We start from the raw sequence: 9,485 nt of genomic DNA, 5'->3' as shown, positions 1-9,485 counted from the left end.
ATAGAAAATCACTGCCACTGGCACGAAAACTGGGCAGACCAGTGAATGGTTGAGCTAACAAACCAGGGGTTAGTGTTGTGTTCCTATTTGACACCTGACTGAGCATGAGTGTAACCACTGGGCCTCTGATCAAAGGGCTCCCTCTCTCTTTAGAGTAATCATCATCACTCATTCTTTTCCAATTAAGCAACAGGTAATGCCATTTGCTCTCAGGCTAATAAGGTTCTTGGAGAAATGCCCCCACAAAGTCTCAGCTGTTGGTGTACACCAAAGGAATGCAAAAATCTTGAACTCTTGGTTCCAAAATGATACCTTTTATTAGACCAACTGAGAAATTGCAACAACAAGAAATCTTTTTCTGCAAGCTTTTGGGCTCATGCGCCCTTCATCAGGCTCAGGGAAAGTTTTGGTATACACCAAAGACGATTGCTCTGAGCGCCTGAATCTTGCCACTAACCTGCCTGAGCTCTGGCATGCTTTGTGTACATGCCAGCCTCCTAAGACCCCACGTTAAGCTCGCTTTCCCCTTTATGGGACTGATAGTGAGGGTGAGGTGCATTGCTGTACAGGGAAGCTGCCTGTGTCATCACCCGCTGCAGTCTGACTGGGATCAGGGGAATCTGTAGGGATGATTAACCAGCTTCTTTGGCGAAGGGCATCCCCACTGTTGTGCAAGGCAGAGGCGATGGTTAGAAAAGTCACTGAGAGAAACCTTGCCTCCTGCTAGAGAAATGAGAGAGGGAAATGTCCCACTGTCTGCATGTCTAAAGGCTAGGCCCCAGCTTGTTATTCATGCTGTAGCCCAGAGCTCATTGCATAGCTGCCTTCTCCATGACCTGCTCTTCTGGTGCAGCCAGCTTGGAGTGCACCAGGGGAATGCTATACAGGGATGCTCAAGAGAAAACCTACCGTAGTGACCCCTGCCCCGTTTATCGGAGGGGGCAGAAACCTGGTCCTCGGTGCTGAGGACACGAACCTCTGCCTCTGGCACTGCAGTAACTATAGGAGAGTCTTAATCTCGGGTGTGGGGCATAAAGCCTTGCATGTAGGCGTTGCACTCGGTCTGGACCTCTGCTCTCAGAATGGCCCATGGGACCCCCTCCGCCCTGCAGCAAGCTGGACCTGCTCACTCTGCATTGTGATCAATGCTGCTCATCCACGTGATGATGAAGTCTGGGGGTGTCTGGAGCTGGGTCTGAGTTGCAGGCTGCCCCTCACAGAGCTGCTTCCATGTGTGGGATCAGTGTTTAGGCAGCGAAGTCCATGCTAGTGCCCTCTGTACACTGCTGCTCCTGCCTTTGTGGAAATCCTTCCCTCCCCCATCACGATTCCTTCCTATTCATGCTGCAGACAGTCCTGAAGCTTGCCTGGACACGCACCGAGCACCTAATGACAACACTGGCACGCAGAGTGGAAAGCATGTGCTAGCCCACAAGGTGCAGATGGAGCAGCGCAGGAAAGCTCCTGGGGGCACTGTGACTCCTAACCCCCAGCCCCCTCTGATCAGCGTGGGAAAATCATCGCGGGGCCTGCATGCTCTGACATGGGGGTGATTTCACTCTAGCAATCTGCCTCTAATGTCTTCTGGGCCAGCTTGTGCAACTGGGGTCATCCCATCTGCTTCAGAATTTGTCCCCCTTTGCATCACTTTTGTCACTGCACACCTTTCTGGGGTGTCTCTGATAGGAAGGAGCAACAGGCTGTGATCTGGAGTTCACTCTGGATCCATCCCCTGCATAGTGCAAAGTTCAAAGGACTGTCAAAAGCATGCTCCAGACAGAAAGCTAGTTGGGTGCTGGGTATATTCAGCTCAACAGCAGCCAATCTAAGACACAGCTAATACCCTCTAGCCGTGGAAGAGAACGGCACCGGGGGAAAACAGAATGCATGCAGTCCTCGGACTTAGGACACAATCGGTTCCTGAAAACCGCGTCTTAAGTTGAAACGCTGTAACTCAGAACCGATTTTCTCATAAGAAACAATGTTATAAATGGGGGATTGGTTCCTGAACCAAGGCCCGATACCCTATTTTCACCAAGAATACCCCAGAATTTTGTACTCAATCAATTATAGATGAGTACTTATAGCTACATTAAGCAGACAAAGTTCCTTGGGTGAATTTGATATCTTTTATTAGACCAACCCAAATGGTTGGAGAATAGTTATTAAGCAAGCTTTCGAGTTCAAAAACCCTTTGTCAGGCTAAGGAAGTTTCAGCAGTTGGTGTGTGCTCTTCCAGGAAGGGTTGGTCTAATAAAAGATATCAAATTCACCCAAAGAACCTTGTCTGCCTGTGTCCTTAGACCAACACGGCTACAACCTACACCCCACAGCTACATTAATGTATTTCTATTGTAAATAGCAGTCCTATTGATTTGGAAGGACTTCTTTGAGATGACTTTCCTGGACGTTTTGAAGGTCTCTTGGCTGGAGTCTTCTCAGGAGTCCTGGCTGCAAGTTTTTCTGGAGTCTTGTCGGCTTTCTTAAAGAAGGTGTCCAAGGAAGTGTGGACAGATGTTCTCCAGGGAGACGAGTGACACAGTGAACTTGTTCGCTGGCATGGCATTGCGTCGGATCAAGCGTTGTAAGTCGAAACTGATGTCAGAAAGTTGAAACGGCATCGATTTATAAATGCTGTAAGTGTGAAACGTTGTAACTCGAACGTTGTGAGCGGAGGACTGCCTGTACATTTCTGTCCCTAACCAACATCAGAAGATGAACTGGCCACACAAGCGAGCAGGCAGCAAAACCACTGGAGTGGGAGAGAATTCAGACTGGGGCAAGATTGACTCTTGGGATCCTTAGCGAAGGCAGCACAGCTCAGTCTTCCAAATCTGGCGGTAGCTTCTGCGCTTCCCACAGGGTGAGGACAGCGCTCGCTTGAATGCCTTCAGTGCTTTGCATTGCAGCATTTGGATGCCACAGCAGTACCATAAAGGCTAATGAACCTGCTAATTAAATACCTCTGATTCTATTGTTGCCAACTTGCAACCCAGGAAGGGGAAGGCAGGCTGATGTTCAAGTCAATGCAAATCCAGCCTCGCTCCCCAGTGCTATAAGGGATTAAGTATTCAAGGATCAGTGTGGAATGACACTAGTGGATTTCTCCCCCATCTCTGGTGTCCTCATCACAAACACAGCTGGCACAGAATTCATTGGCATAGACTACAACAATGTGACCAGAGCAATCACTGCTAGGGAGCCTGTTGCATTATGGGCTTGTTGCTGAAGGACTGGGTGTACCAGTGTGTCTGTGTCCACACAGGCTTTATGATGGTAGCACTGTACTTGCTGAGGGGTTATGTTATTCAGGGACCTGGTTTAACTTCACCGGTAGAGGCTCAAGGTTTTGTCGGCAGACTCAGAATCAAGCGTGGACGTGTGCATGGCAAGATGGAACAGGGTCACGTGTTTCCACAAGATGGAAAACACGTGACCCTGCGTAGAGGAGACAAGGTCTGTGCCTCTTGTCAGGTTTGAGCCAAGCGTGTTAGACACACTTCCAGCCCCGCCGGGTGTGGTGTGGCAGGTAGCCCTCTTTGCTGACAGATGTGACATATTGATGGAGGGAACTCTGAAAAACCAGAGGCTGCCAGGCTGCAGGGCTGCCACTGCAGCACACTCTCCTGCTCGGGATAGTCTAAAACAGATCTAACGGCAGTGAGACACGGTTCACATCAGCCAACCCTGGGCCCCCATAGCTAAGGGACTACTTTCTCCCTATGCCCCTTCTCCATCCCTAAGGTCAGCTGAGAGCTACCTTCTGCAAATAGCATCTGTGCACCAAGCCATTTGGCCAATACGTGTGGGAGTCCGCTCCCCATCGTTGCTCCTCAACTCTCGACCTCCCTCCCCGTTGTGGCCTGCTAGAGCCTGAACCTGGACATTTTCCAAGCTTTCTATTTGGGCAGGCCAAGTTTTGGCTCATTAGTTGGGGAGTCTGTCCTATTACAACTTATTTTATTGTAATATTTTTATCTGTTTTTATAATGCATCTTTCCTTTACTCTTAGCTGCCCTGAGCCTCTTGTGAGGACAGCAGCATATATATCTGTTAAAGAAATGAGATCCTTTTTTAGACTCAAGGTGCCCCTAGCTAAACTCAAGAACCCCCTGCCACCCCATTAGATTCAAGGCACCCGTCTGAAAATGTCAGCTCTTAGTTTCCCCTTGTTTCTTGACTCTGGAAAAAAACTAGGATGATTCTCCTCTTGCAAAGAACTCGGATCACAATGGTCTCCAAAATTTTTCTGAAACTCTGGATTCCTATTTGAAAGTCCTAAATTTATCTCTTGGATCGTGTGTAGGTGTTTGCACAGGGCTAACAGAGCAACACCCTTAAAAGGATCTCACAGCACTCTAGGGTATCACAGCACCCGGACTGAGAATCACTGAAATGAGCACGTGCTGTCAGTGGTGTGGGCAGACGTACGGCCATTCACTTTAGTGGCTTCACCCCTGCACACGCCAAGGGTAGATCAGGTGGATAAGCAATAGCGGGTGAAGACAAGAGTACAAGTGCTGAAGGGAAACTGTCTTCTCGGAGATGGCAAACAACCACCTGCAGCAGCTATGTGGATTCTTGGGGGCTGGGTATCTCGGAAGGGCTCAGCTCCCAGCCAAGCGTCAGACTACAGGGCTGAGTATCCAACATTGTGTGCCTTAAACTGGGCATATCTGCAAATCCAGCACTGATCATGGGTGCTGAGGGCTTGAAAACACACCCCATCACCAGCCCTTCTGTGAAAGAAGAGGGGAGTCGGGAACCGCTGGTGAAGCACTACCTGTCTCCAGAACTCGCCAGCTGCCTTGGTCCAAGAGCGCCTGCGTGTTGAGTCTGAGGATGATGCAAGTCGTACACATCCCCCTGGGGCTTTGGAAAGGCTGGGTAGGGAGCGGGAAGTGTTATTAGCCTCTGGTTCGGTGATGTTATCACTTGGAGGCAGTGACACAGATTTACATCAGCTGAGGATCTGGCTCTTAGCCCTTACTCGGGGTGGAATGTGCTTCCCACCGCCACTACCACCACGCCTGTTCCTCGGATGACAAGAATTTAATTTAGAGGCCCAATCGCTTGCCTGAACAGCTCCCTCCCTCCCCCCTGATGGGAGAAATATCTCCAAGGAGGAGTCCAGGCAAGTGGGAAAGCTTTGGAGAGAATTGTCTCTTGCCCTGTAGCCATCCAGAGAGGAAGAGCTCAGCTAAATGATCTGAGGATCGGTTTGAAAGAGACATGGGAAAGCTAGAAAAAGAAGCCTCCAGTGATGTATATTCATAGGGGGAAAACCTCCCGCAGACATGCAGAAGCTTTGATGAACCCCTCCCAGCAGTGCTGAGCCTTTGAAGTGATACAGCGAATGAGCGCTTATTATTACCCAAAGAGATAGAAGCAGATAAGCCCCAATCGGCAAGAACCAGGGCATTTAGCACAGGCTTTAATACCTGATTTTTATGGCTGCTTCTAAATTTCACCTGAGTCATTCGCCTGCAGCTCCCTCCACCTTCTCCTTCCCTCACCATGAACTCCTACCAGACTCAGGCTGCCCTGGGACAAAGACAGCTCCCTGCCCTATTACAGATGTGAGCAAGTCACAGCCAGAGCCCTGGTGCTAGTGAACTTTGAATGCAAAGGGCACAGGAATCACCATGGGGGCAGTGATGTTTGTCCCGGGGCCTTCATGGGTAGCTGACTCCAAGCACAAGTGTGGGAACGTGCTGCTAGAGTGGCAGGCACAGAATATATCAACTTAACTATTTTCAAATTCAACAGAAAGTTAACAAATTCACATGTGCAGCATCAACACATCCACTACTCGCAGTGGTCTCAAGAGTTTGATGTTCCAAAGGTGGCAGCCTGGGGAGGAGTGGGCGCTGCACCTCCCAGAAGGAAAGGCAGGGCAGTCAGAGAGAGTTCCCTGGCGAGCCTGTGAAGTCCCTGCCTTCCCAGTGCAGTGTTTTCCAGCCGTACCTGGAGCGTCCCTTCTCCTCCAGCCACGGGAGCCACAATTCAGCTCTCACACCCACGCAGAACGTGAAGGCCCCACGCTCCGGCTGTACGCAGGGAGGTTTGGAGGTGAATGCAAGTCATTTTGGCCGAGCCACAGACTTCATATTCACGGCCTGATTTCCTCAGGTGCTGAGCTGAAGCCAGAGGAAGTTAGGGAGCTGAGCTCCCTGCCGTGCCAGCATCCCGTGTGTGTGCACGCACGGTGCTGTGTGCTGGCGATGCTCTTCAGCTTTGCCTAGGTTAACAAACATTACAGTCATAACATAACCCACCAGTGGGAGAGCTCCACTCATGAAAATGCAGAGCAGCCAGGGCTCGGGCTCTTCTACCCTCCTCTCACCCCATGCCATGTTCAGCTCAAACATCCATTTGGGGGCTATACGGCTCCAGGGGCTTGGCATTCGCACCTCGAGTTCACACGAGCATCCAGCCCAGGCAGGATGCTTTGAAGCACCCCTGTCGCTAGCTGAGATGTCCCCATTCAACAGCCCCAGTTAGAGCACAGACCATACAAGATGTTTTGGATGAAAAGCATTTTCATGGTGGGCGATGTAAACTCGATCTGTCCCTCGTCTACATGAGAAAACCCTGTGTTTGCCTAAAATGTGCTAGAGAAACAGGAAGTATTAGTATCCTGAAACCCAGCTCATTTCTGCCTTGTACTTTCCCTTCTCAGCAGGGGCATCTCCACAGCAGGTGCACAGGATGGAACAGACAGATGCAACCGGGCACATCGCATCTATTTTAATACGCTTCGCTTGAGTCGGCGATTCCAGCTGATCAAAGCCCCATTATGGCAGCCTGTGTGATGCAGCAGCACGGACACGGCGTTTTCTTTCAGCTCTATCAGATAAACGGAGAGAGAGAAGGGGAGGGAAGGGGAGTCTTGATAGGGGAAGAAGACAGTTTGGACTGACCAGTGACTTCAGGTAGCCAAGCACTGCCAGGGCACGGGCCAAGGGCACCCCTGCTTCTTTTCCTAGGAGCTGAGCTCTGACTGCTGGCTTCGCTTTCTCACCTGTTTGATGGCGTCCCTGCATGTGCACCTAACCTAAAGATTTAAAGTAATCCTGATTTGAAATGGGAGGATGTAATCCTTGGAAATCTCATCAACATCTGTTCAGAAAACTCAGGCTGTAATGAACCCCCAGCCAGGGAAAAGGGCAGAAACTTCCCAAGCCCTTGTTAAAGCTAACAAGATCTGTGTCCAGGCTTCCAGAGGAAAGGAGCTGTCCAAAGCAGGAACCTTTGCGCTGCTAGGGAAAGCTGTACAGCCCCATTTACCTGGAAATGAGCTTGCCCCTGCTAGAGGGGAGCAGCGGAGTAGTTAAGGTGTCCAGCTATGGCTTCTGAGGGGTGAGTTCAAGCCTTTCCCTTAGGCTTGCCCTGAAGGTTGTCCCTACTTGACCTAACTGTACCTGGTCATTCAGAGTGGGATGGCAGAGGTGATGCTTGCCATCTTGCTCCCCCGAGTGCTGTTAGCTAATACATTGCTGGGCCTTAAAGATGCTAGCCTGATGGGCCTGAGCTCAGGGAAATGATTCCTCCAGTAAAGGCACTGGGCTCCTGGAAGCCCAGAGTTAGAAAGGACCTCAGCTCATGTTCATTTGATCCATTTCTACTAGCCAGGCAGGGAGAGGGAGGCCGGCACTAGGGCCCCAGCTCTGCCCTGCTTTGTGAGTTCAGGGCAAATTGCTTCTTCTTTCTGCACCTCCGTCTCCTCTCCTGGCTCATCTATTAAGATTGCGAGCCATTAGGGAAAGGCTGTTATGATTCTTGTACTATGCCCAGTGCAGTGAGACCCTGGTCTCCAACCTCTCCTGTAATGCAAACCGATGTAATGCTAGGTCTACCATGCAGCCAAAACCTGCAGAGCCCTATCTCTGAGGGTTCAAACTGCTCTTTGCCCTACCCTTTTCCTGAGGACCACAAATCCCCAGCATCTAGCTGGTTTACACTGCTGCAGACACCTTTCCCAGCATGCTCTCCTGGTAGCCGGCCCTTTCATTCGAGGGAGAGAATGCCCTGCAGCCCTACAGGGATCATTTTGGCTCTGATTCTTGCAGGCTCCCCTGCAGCACCTAGTGCGTAGCTCCCTTCTCTAAGGGCAACCTGCAATCCCATGCCTCGTCTGACCTGTGGCACTGCGAGTTATTTGTGTGACAAATCCAGCTGGGCTCAGCTCCATGTCAGTGCCTAGCTTGACACCACAGTTGAGGGTTTGGCATTGTGTGGGTGAATGGTGCACCCCTCCTCTGCTAAGTATATGCCCTCAGGGGGGCCAGAAGGGGGTCTGCAGCACAGATAGGCATATCTGCACTGGTGTTAACCTCACTAGCAAAGCACACTGGCAGGCAAGACACAGTGGCATAAACTTCAGCACAGGGTAGGTAGGAAGTGCTGAGGGCTGAGTGCTGCCCCCTGCCCTCACCGGGCTTGCACAGCCAGTGCGTGGATATGCATGTGTACAAACATCGTCTTACTGTTTGTGGCGGGGCACAGACTAGGCTGAAATATGAGCTGTAGCTTTGGAATTTGCCTCCAGGTACGAAACAGGGCTGGAACGACAGCAACTGAGGATGCAGCGAGGCTGGGCTGCTTCTGGGAGTGCTCCTTGCACACACATGGGAGTATTTTAAAGAGCAGGAGCAGAGTATGGTGCCTGGACACAACGCTGCAAGTCAGCGCTGGGCTCTTGCTCTGCTACTGCCTCCTTGAGCAGCCTTGGGCAAGTCACTCCCTCCCATTGGGCTTCAGTTTCCCCTCTATCAAATGTAGATGATCATTATTGACTACTAGTCATTCATAATGTGAAAACACCCCTGGAAGACCTGACAAACTCAGTTAGTGTATGGATTAGGCCTATGAAGATCTCTATCAGCAACACAAGGTATATGTTACCAGTCCTTCATTTGTTGTGGTACTACAACGATTGAAACGGAGCAAGCTCCTTCCATAGCGTCACAAGCCCATAATTGTACCTAATTGTACCTGACTTGGGTACACGTAGCTCTGTAGCAGTCAGCTAACCCTGTCTGCCTCTCAAAACCCGAAGTACAGAAATACCAAAGTACCAGACACACAAATCATTATTACGAGTATCTGTCTGGCAGTCTTCAGAAATATAAAAGTGCAAAATGCAGAAATCCTCTATGGCTGAAACAAAAAGGAAACCCCTTACTAAAGCAGTTTTAGAAATGTGTTACCGAGCTAAAGGTTATGGAAAGTTTAGCTAATCTTTTGAACAGGAGTGTTTTGCATATCATGGGAGTGTGATGCACAGCATACCTTCACAGAAAGGGCCCTCATCCTTATAAACATATGGCTTAAAATAGATGCCTAAATGCCTACAGCACTGATTAACACAGAACAATTATAAACATTCCTAGAATTAGCCAAGTCCTAATTGATGCACTAAAAGAACTGTGTTGGGTTAGTCTGCTGGGTCTTTCTTTCCATCAGAAACATTACTAGTCACT

Source organism: Alligator sinensis, unplaced genomic scaffold, assembly GCF_000455745.1.
Source record: "Alligator sinensis unplaced genomic scaffold, ASM45574v1 scaffold337_1, whole genome shotgun sequence".
Lineage (NCBI taxonomy): Eukaryota > Metazoa > Chordata > Crocodylia > Alligatoridae > Alligator > Alligator sinensis.
Note: the sequence above shows the minus strand (reverse complement) of the source record.